The following is a 9197-nucleotide window of genomic DNA, read 5'->3' on the forward strand; positions in this document are numbered from 1 at the left end:
ATGCTGATTATTCTGTCCATTAATTTAATTTTTTTCACAGCTTGGAGTAGGAAAATGATCTAGCCTCTTGCATCTTCATGTTCTTGCATATTAGGACTGACTTAAGAAAGCTGATGGAGAGAGTTTAATTAATTTAATTGGTTTCCATGGGACTTAAAAAAATAAATATGGATACAGTTCATGTTCTATAGCAGACTGTTCTGTGTAAGCCTATATATTGAATGAAATTTGTCTTAAAATCTGTTGGAGGAACTTATTTTGATGTGGCCTAAGGGGTAAGATGGCTCAAGTTTTTAGGGTAAAAAGAGGGATCCAGGACCTGAAAAGTGCTTCCTCCATCCTTGGCAGCAGCTGAGGTGCCCCGGGCCACTGCCCAAGTGTCCTCTGGGTTGTCTCCAGGCGGTGCTGGAGAGGGGTTCAGCTGCGGGGCTGCGGCCGCTGCTGACACAGCTGTCCTGGGTCTGCTCCGGGGACGGCCGGAGGGGTGTCCCCGTGCCCCTGTGCCACAGGCTGTCCTCTGCAGGGCCCCATGGCCAGCCAGTGCTTCTCCTGTACCTGGGGGGTTCCTAAAACCCTGCACTTCTGTTGGGGGAGAGTGCACGTAGAGTCGTGCTGGCCTGAGAATGCTGAGTGAAAAAAAGCAGGCGTTTTTCTAACTCAGAAATTGAGTGATTATAGAGTTTGCTAACCAGAAATTTGTGTTTCTTCCCCCCACCCCCCAGCTATGAGGGCAGCTGCTTTCCTTGTTCCCTGCTGGCCTTTTGCCTCTCCCACCCGTGGGTGCCTGCGGTTCCAGTCGCTCCCTGTCCTGTGTCCGCAGCCTGGTCGGGAGGAGCCTCACAGACCCTGGCTTGGCTCTGATTAGGCTTTGCTGGACAAGCCTGGGGTTAGACAGAGCTTCACACTGAATTCACATTGTCATTATGAAAACGGGCAGCTCATTGGTTCTTCCAGCTAACTGAAGTGAAGGCTGGGTGGCATCTGTTTAATAAAGTCCATCATCATCTGGAGATTAAAGGGGGAAATGTTTATACTCTCCTGTATCCCAGTGCATTGGCTTAGTATTTCTGTGGGCGTTCGATGCTGACCTGGAGGTTTATAAGAGACTTTATGCCGCCAGTACATGACTTGGAACTGTTATGAGCACGTTTCCATTTTGAAGTTTTCTTGGACTCTGGTGGATATCTGAATACCTTACCATAAATGTGAACCCTCAGGAAATGAAAGTGAGCTTTACCAGTCTTTTGTCTGAGCTGCCCAGTACAAAGACCCTAACTTATCCAGGTTTCTCTCATTTATTTCCACCATGATTCTCTGTATTTTTAGGACTTCAGTGTATGATATTCTTTCTTTCTTTCTTTCTTGGAAACAGTACTTCTCCAAAGAAATCTTTATGCCAAGTTATATTCAAACACATTGACATTCCAAGAGGAGAACAAACTGAAAACATCTGTAGATAGTTGAGGCGTAGGGTATGTTGTCCCTCGCTGTGCCACAGCTGGGTCCTTCAGAAGATTGTTGTGGCAGCATCTCACGGGGTGAAGTGTAGGAAGCACGTGTGGCACGTTTCTTGTCTGACTATGAACTTCTGACCTTCTTGTGTATAGCACAGTCCTAATGCTTTTTTAATACAGGTTTTGTGTGTGTGAGAGTTGATTTTACATTACAGTGTCGTAGTGTCATAAGGTATAATTATCAAGCTATAATTAAACTGCTACTGAGTTACATAGTTTAGTATGATAGGTTATTTCCTTTTGGATTGAGGCCATTTCTTTCATGTGGTTTCCACGTCTCTGACTTCTTGTTCTTCAAAATAGGATTAAAGACTCAGCAGACCTACACAGCTAATGACACAGTGGGAAGTTCAATATTTTAATGACTTAGAGGCATGAAGCCCCCCCCTCCATGTTTATTTCTTCATTAAAAATGTTATTTAATAATCTATGCTAATGAAATACGACAGAAATGAAACCACAAAATACAGCATCTGTGGCAAAGCTGAAGCTCGGCTGTCCAGGCCATTGCAGCTCCAGGGTGTGTTCACAGGCGGTGCTCTGTGCATCAGCTGAACTGCCGGGATGCTGTAACAGGCTGTAGTGGGAGCTCTGGCTCTGACCAAGAGCTGGGCATAAGCGTTGGGGTGGGGGTGCCCTGTTCTAAGGACTGTCCTTGTTTCTGTCCAGGCAGCTGTAGCAGACGCATTCCCGGACTGGTTTGGATCAACCGCTTCAATACCATGTTCCAGTTGGGTTACAGCAAAAGATACGAGGGATCCTCAGGACACTGGTGGTGCCCGTATCAGAAATGGAAACGTGCCCTCAGGGAAAACGTGGACGATGAGTGGTAGAGGTAGAGAGGGACAGCAGTGAGGGCTTGTGAGGAGGGAATGGGGAAATCTGGTGTCAAGGAGAGAGTGATGTGCAGGGTGTGTGCCGGGAGGAGCTTGGCGGTGTGTCAGAGGATGGCAGCTGGGCTGCTGACCTTGGGTGATGCTCCGTTTGCCATCTGACAGCCGGACAGCTGCAGCTCTTTGCAGTGACCTGTTCGGCCGGGGACCGGGAGAGGCTTTCAGAGAAAAGGCAGCAGCACCGCTGTTAGATGGACAGTCTGACAGTGAATGCTGCTTCGCTGCTTTTGTTTTCTGGAAAAGTTTCTGAGCAAATGTGATGTACGCTGTGTTTGTGCATATATGCTGTGCAAAACGTACATATTTACATCAGCTTCCATCCTTTTGCGTACATGATTTCTATGATAAAGGTGTTTGCTACTGCCTGGTGAAAATACTTGTGTGACCCCTTTGACTAAATGTTGCTTTTGGCAAGAGATTTCTGCAGTAATGATGGCCTTAAAAATTGGTTTAAATTTCTTCGTTTATTTTTTTTTTAATTTATATTTCCCTGTGAACTATGGTGTAAGTAAAAGTAACGTGGATTAAAATTTAAGACCAAATATCTGTTCTGCTATAAGAATGTGTAATGCTTTAGTAGAAGTAATAGCATATATTTTTCAACTACTTTAAAACCATTTCTATCTCCTTACCATAACAGTAATATTTAGTGCTTACACAGTGCTTGACCTTTCCAAAAGTACTTTACAGATATTAATTAATTGTTTTCTGAGGTTGAAAAAGCCACCCAGTGCAGAATGTGGGCAGGAGCGATGGGGACAGCCAGGCCAGGAGAGCAGAGTGGGCCTTGCTACACCTCGTTATTTCATGTTGTAAAGATATTGTCAGAGGTGCCAGCCGTCTTTCATCATCCATCCCTCCTGATAGCTCTTACCTTGAGGAGTCACCCTGTGTATTTCTTAACAAATCTCTGACAGTACACCATGAAGTTTTGCCTCCTGTGTACTTTTAGGCCCTCTGAGGTTTTCACTGGAAAACAGCTGATATAGCTATGTTCTCTTAGTATGCCTCAGATGAGGAGTGATTAGCATTTGTGTGGTACCTTCCAAAGAGTGATCTCGAGGAGTCTAACAAAGTTGGCCTTTCCTCATTTTGCAGATATATAAAAAATTTAAAGCTCAGAGAAGACAGAACTGGAAATAGTGTATTGGTCTCCTGGCAAATAGCTTCTCCTTAAGTGAATGAATAAGATTGTCTTAATATGGAAAGCAGAAATGCTTTGAATTATGAAAAAGAACAAGATTACAGGACTTAGGAGGTGCAATATATTTCACATCCTATGCTTAAGTCAGAGTAAAGGAAGAGCAAATATCCATGCATGTCAAATTGCGCTCACAGCAAGAGAGTGCACACACCTGGGAATTGGTGTAGAGAAACAATTGCTACCATTGTTATTTAATTTCATTAGCAGATTGATTAGCAATGTCAAAGTGAGCTGAGTACCAACAGCAAACAATATTGTCAGACCACACCATCAACCTTGCTCCTGCTCTTTAGTACCCCTTGTTAATCGTTGCCAGCAGAGGACCTGGCACAAATCTCTGCTTCAATCCCAGTTCTGTCCCCAAGCCCATTAACGTATGTTCCTCCCGAGGGCTTTAGGAGCACTCAGACAATTCTTCCCAGCGCTTCTTTCCCTGGGACGTCAGAATCAGGGCCGCTGTTAGTGTTTTCTGCACAAAAGCGATTCTGTGAAGCAATGTGAACAGGCACAGAGAAGGTGCTAGCAGGGAATTCTCTGCCTGCCTTTCCCCAGTGCTCTGCAAGCTCTCCAGGACAACAGCAAATCTGCGGCTCTGTGCTTTCTTTCGTTCTGAACAAGTGTTAGTGTTTTCTGCACAAAAGCGATTCTGCCAAGCAGTGTGAACACTTCTGCTTCCAAGGCACAGAGAAGGTGCTAGCAGGGAATTCTCTGCCTGCCTTTCCCCAGTGCTCTGCAAGCTCTCCAGGACAACATAAAATCTGGGGCTCTGTGCTTTCTTTCATTCTGAACAAGTGTTAGTGTTTTCTGCACAAAAGCGATTCTGCGAAGCAATGTGAACACTTCTGCTTCCCAGGCACAGAGAAGGTGCTAGCAGGGAATTCTCTGCCTGCCTTTCCCCAGTGCTCTGCAAGCTCTCCAGGACAACATAAAATCTGGGGCTCTGTGCTTTCTTTCGTTCTGAACAAGTGTTAGTGTTTTCTGCACAAAAGCGATTCTGCGAAGCAATGTGAACAGGCACAGAGAAGGTGCTAGCAGGGAATTCTCTGCCTGCCTTTCCCCAGTGCTCTGCAAGCTCTCCAGGACAACATCAAATCTAGGGCTCTGTGCTTTCTTTCGTTCTGAACAAGTGTGACTGTTTTCTGCACAAAAGCGATTCTGCGAAGCAATGTGAACAGGCACAGAGAAGGTGCTAGCAGGGAATTCTCTGCCTGCCTTTCCCCAGTGCTCTGCAAGCTCTCCAGGACAACATAAAATCTGGGGCTCTGTGCTTTCTTTCGTTCTGAACAAGTGTTACTGTTTTCTGCACAAAAGCGATTCTGCCAAGCAGTGTGAACACTTCTGCTTCCAAGGCACAGAGAAGGTGCTAGCAGGGAATTCTCTGCCTGCCTTTCCCCAGTGCTCTGCAAGCTCTCCAGCACAACAGCAAATCTGGGGCTCTGTGCTTTCTTTCCTTCTGAACAAGTGTTAGTGTTTTCTGCACAAAAGCGATTCTGCGAAGCAATGTGAACAGGCACAGAGAAGGTGCTAGCAGGGAATTCTCTGCCTGCCTTTCCCCAGTGCTCTGCAAGCTCTCCAGGACAACATAAAATCTGGGGCTCTGTGCTTTCTTTCGTTCTGAACAAGTGTTAGTGTTTTCTGCACAAAAGCGATTCTGCGAAGCAATGTGAACAGGCACAGAGAAGGTGCTAGCAGGGAATTCTCTGCCTGCCTTTCCCCAGTGCTCTGCAAGCTCTCCAGGACAACATAAAATCTGGGGCTCTGTGCTTTATTTCGTTCTGAACAAGTGTGACTGTTTTCTGCACAAAAGCGATTCTGCCAAGCAATGTGAACACTTCTGCCTCCCAGGCACAGAGAAGGTGCTAGAAGGGAATTCTCTGCCTGCCTTTCCCCAGTGCTCTGCAAGCTCTCCAGGACAACATAAAATCTGGGGCTCTGTGCTTTCTTTCGTTCTGAACAAGTGTGACTGTTTTCTGCACAAAAGCGATTCTGCGAAGCAATGTGAACACTTCTGCTTCCCAGGCACAGAGAAGGTGCTAGAAGGGAATTCTCTGCCTGCCTTTCCCCAGTGCTCTGCAAGCTCTCCAGGACAACATAGAATCTGGGGCTCTGTGCTTTCTTTCGTTCTGAACAAGTGTTAGTGTTTTCTGCACAAAAGCGATTCTGCGAAGCAATGTGAACAGGCACAGAGAAGGTGCTAGCAGGGAATTCTCTGCCTGCCTTTCCCCAGTGCTCTGCAAGCTCTCCAGGACAACATAAAATCTGAGGCTCTGTGCTTTCTTTCGTTCTGAACAAGTGTTAGTGTTTTCTGCACAAAAGCGATTCTGCGAAGCAATGTGAACAGGCACAGAGAAGGTGCTAGCAGGGAATTCTCTGCCTGCCTTTCCCCAGTGCTCTGCAAGCTCTCCAGGACAACATAAAATCTGGGGCTCTGTGCTTTCTTTCGTTCTGAACAAGTGTGACTGTTTTCTGCACAAAAGCGATTCTGCCAAGCAATGTGAACACTTCTTTTTCCCAGGCACAGAGAAGGTGCTAGAAGGGAATTCTCTGCCTGCCTTTCCCCAGTGCTCTGCAAGCTCTCCAGGACAACATAAAATCTGGGGCTCTGTGCTTTCTTTCGTTCTGAAAAAGTGTGACTGTTTTCTGCACAAAAGCGATTCTGCGAAGCAATGTGAACACTTCTGCTTCCCAGGCACAGAGAAGGTGCTAGCAGGGAATTCTCTGCCTGCCTTTCCCCAGTGCTCTGCAAGCTCTCCAGGACAACATAAAATCTGGGGCTCTGTGCTTTCTTTCGTTCTGAACAAGTGTTAGTGTTTTCTGCACAAAAGCGATTCTGCGAAGCAATGTGAACACTTCTGCTTCCAAGGCACAGAGAAGGTGCTAGCAGGGAATTCTCTGCCTGCCTTTCCCCAGTGCTCTGCAAGCTCTCCAGGACAACAGCAAGTCTGGGGCTCTGTGCTTTCTTTCGTTCTGAACAAGTGTTAGTGTTTTCTGCACAAAAGCGATTCTGCGAAGCAATGTGAACAGGCACAGAGAAGGTGCTAGCAGGGAATTCTCTGCCTGCCTTTCCCCAGTGCTCTGCAAGCTCTCCAGGACAACATAAAATCTGGGGCTCTGTGCTTTCTTTCGTTCTGAACAAGTGTTAGTGTTTTCTGCACAAAAGCGATTCTTGCGAAGCAGTGTGAACACTTCTGCTTCCAAGGCACAGAGAAGGTGCTAGCAGGGAATTCTCTGCCTGCCTTTCCCCAGTGCTCTGCAAGCTCTCCAGGACAACAGCAAATCTGGGGCTCTGTGCTTTCTTTCGTTCTGAACAAGTGTTACTGTTTTCTGCATAAAAGCGATTCTTGCGAAGCAATGTGATCACTTCTGCTTCCCAGGCACAGAGAAGGTGCTAGCAGGGAATTCTCTGCCTGCCTTTCCCCAGTGCTCTGCAAGCTCTCCAGGACAACAGCAAATCTGGGGCTCTGTGCTTTCTTTCGTTCTGAACAAGTGTTACTGTTTTCTGCACAAAAGCGATTCTGCCAAGCAATGTGAACACTTCTGCTTCCCAGGCACAGAGAAGGTGCTAGCAGGGAATTCTCTGCCTGCCTTTCCCCAGTGCTCTGCAAGCTCTCCAGGACAACATAAAATCTGGGGCTCTGTGCTTTCTTTCGTTCTGAACAAGTGTTACTGTTTTCTGCACAAAAGCGATTCTGCGAAGCAATGTGAACAGGCACAGAGAAGGTGCTAGCAGGGAATTCTCTGCCTGCCTTTCCCCAGTGCTCTGCAAGCTCTCCAGGACAACAGCAAATCTGGGGCTCTGTGCTTTCTTTCGTTCTGAACAAGTGTTAGTGTTTTCTGCACAAAAGCGATTCTGCGAAGCAGTGTGAACACTTCTTTTCCCCAGGCACAGAGAAGGTGCTAGCAGGGAATTCTCTGCCTGCCTTTCCCCAGTGCTCTGCAAGCTCTCCAGGACAACAGCAAATCTGGGGCTCTGTGCTTTCTTTCGTTCTGAACAAGTGTGACTGTTTTCTGCACAAAAGCGATTCTGCGAAGCAATGTGAACAGGCACAGAGAAGGTGCTAGCAGGGAATTCTCTGCCTGCCTTTCCCCAGTGCTCTGCAAGCTCTCCAGGACAACAGCAAATCTGGGGCTCTGTGCTTTCTTTCGTTCTGAACAAGTGTTAGTGTTTTCTGCACAAAAGCGATTCTGCGAAGCAGTGTGAACACTTATTTTCCCCAGGCACAGAGAAGGTGCTAGCAGGGAATTCTCTGCCTGCCTTTCCCCAGTGCTCTGCAAGCTCTCCAGGACAACAGCAAATCTGGGGCTCTGTGCTTTCTTTCGTTCTGAACAAGTGTTAGTGTTTTCTGCACAAAAGCGATTCTGCGAAGCAATGTGAACACTCCTGCTTCCCAGGCACAGAGAAGGTGCTAGCAGGGAATTCTCTGCCTGCCTTTCCCCAGTGCTCTGCAAGCTCTCCAGGACAACAGCAAATCTGCGGCTCTGTGCTTTCTTTCGTTCGTAACAAGTGTTAGTGTATTCTGCACAAAAGCGATTCTGCCAAGCAATGTGAACACTTCTGCTTCCCAGGCACAGAGAAGGTGCTAGCAGGGAATTCTCTGCCTGCCTTTCCCCAGTGCTCTGCAAGCTCTCCAGGACAACAGCAAATCTGGGGCTCTGTGCTTTCTTTCGTTCTGAACAAGTGTGACTGTTTTCTGCACAAAAGCGATTCTGCGAAGCAATGTGAACAGGCACAGAGAAGGTGCTAGCAGGGAATTCTCTGCCTGCCTTTCCCCAGTGCTCTGCAAGCTCTCCAGGACAACATAGAATCTGGGGCTCTGTGCTTTCTTTCGTTCTGAACAAGTGTTAGTGTTTTCTGCACAAAAGCGATTCTGCGAAGCAGTGTGAACACTTCTGCTTCCCAGGCACAGAGAAGGTGCTAGCAGGGAATTCTCTGCCTGCCTTTCCCCAGTGCTCTGCAAGCTCTCCAGGACAACAGCAAATCTGGGGCTCTGTGCTTTCTTTCGTTCTGAACAAGTGTTAGTGTTTTCTGCACAAAAGCGATTCTGCGAAGCAATGTGAACATTCCTGCTTCCCAGGCACAGAGAAGGTGCTAGCAGGGAATTCTCTGGCTGCCTTTCCCCAGTGCTCTGCAAGCTCTCCAGGACAACAGCAAATCTGCGGCTCTGTGCTTTCTTTCGTTCGTAACAAGTGTTAGTGTATTCTGCACAAAAGCGATTCTGCCAAGCAATGTGAACACTTCTGCTTCCCAGGCACAGAGAAGGTGCTAGCAGGGAATTCTCTGCCTGCCTTTCCCCAGTGCTCTGCAAGCTCTCCAGGACAACAGCAAATCTGGGGCTCTGTGCTTTCTTTCGTTCTGAACAAGTGTTACTGTTTTCTGCACAAAAGCGATTCTGCGAAGCAATGTGAACAGGCACAGAGAAGGTGCTAGCAGGGAATTCTCTGCCTGCCTTTCCCCAGTGCTCTGCAAGCTCTCCAGGACAACATCAAATCTAGGGCTCTGTGCTTTCTTTCGTTCTGAACAAGTGTGACTGTTTTCTGCACAAAAGCTATTCGGCGAAGCAATGTGAACACTTCTGCTTCCCAGGC

The sequence above is a fragment of the Strix aluco genome, chromosome 37, assembly GCF_031877795.1.
Source record: "Strix aluco isolate bStrAlu1 chromosome 37, bStrAlu1.hap1, whole genome shotgun sequence".
Classification (NCBI taxonomy): Eukaryota; Metazoa; Chordata; class Aves; order Strigiformes; family Strigidae; genus Strix; species Strix aluco.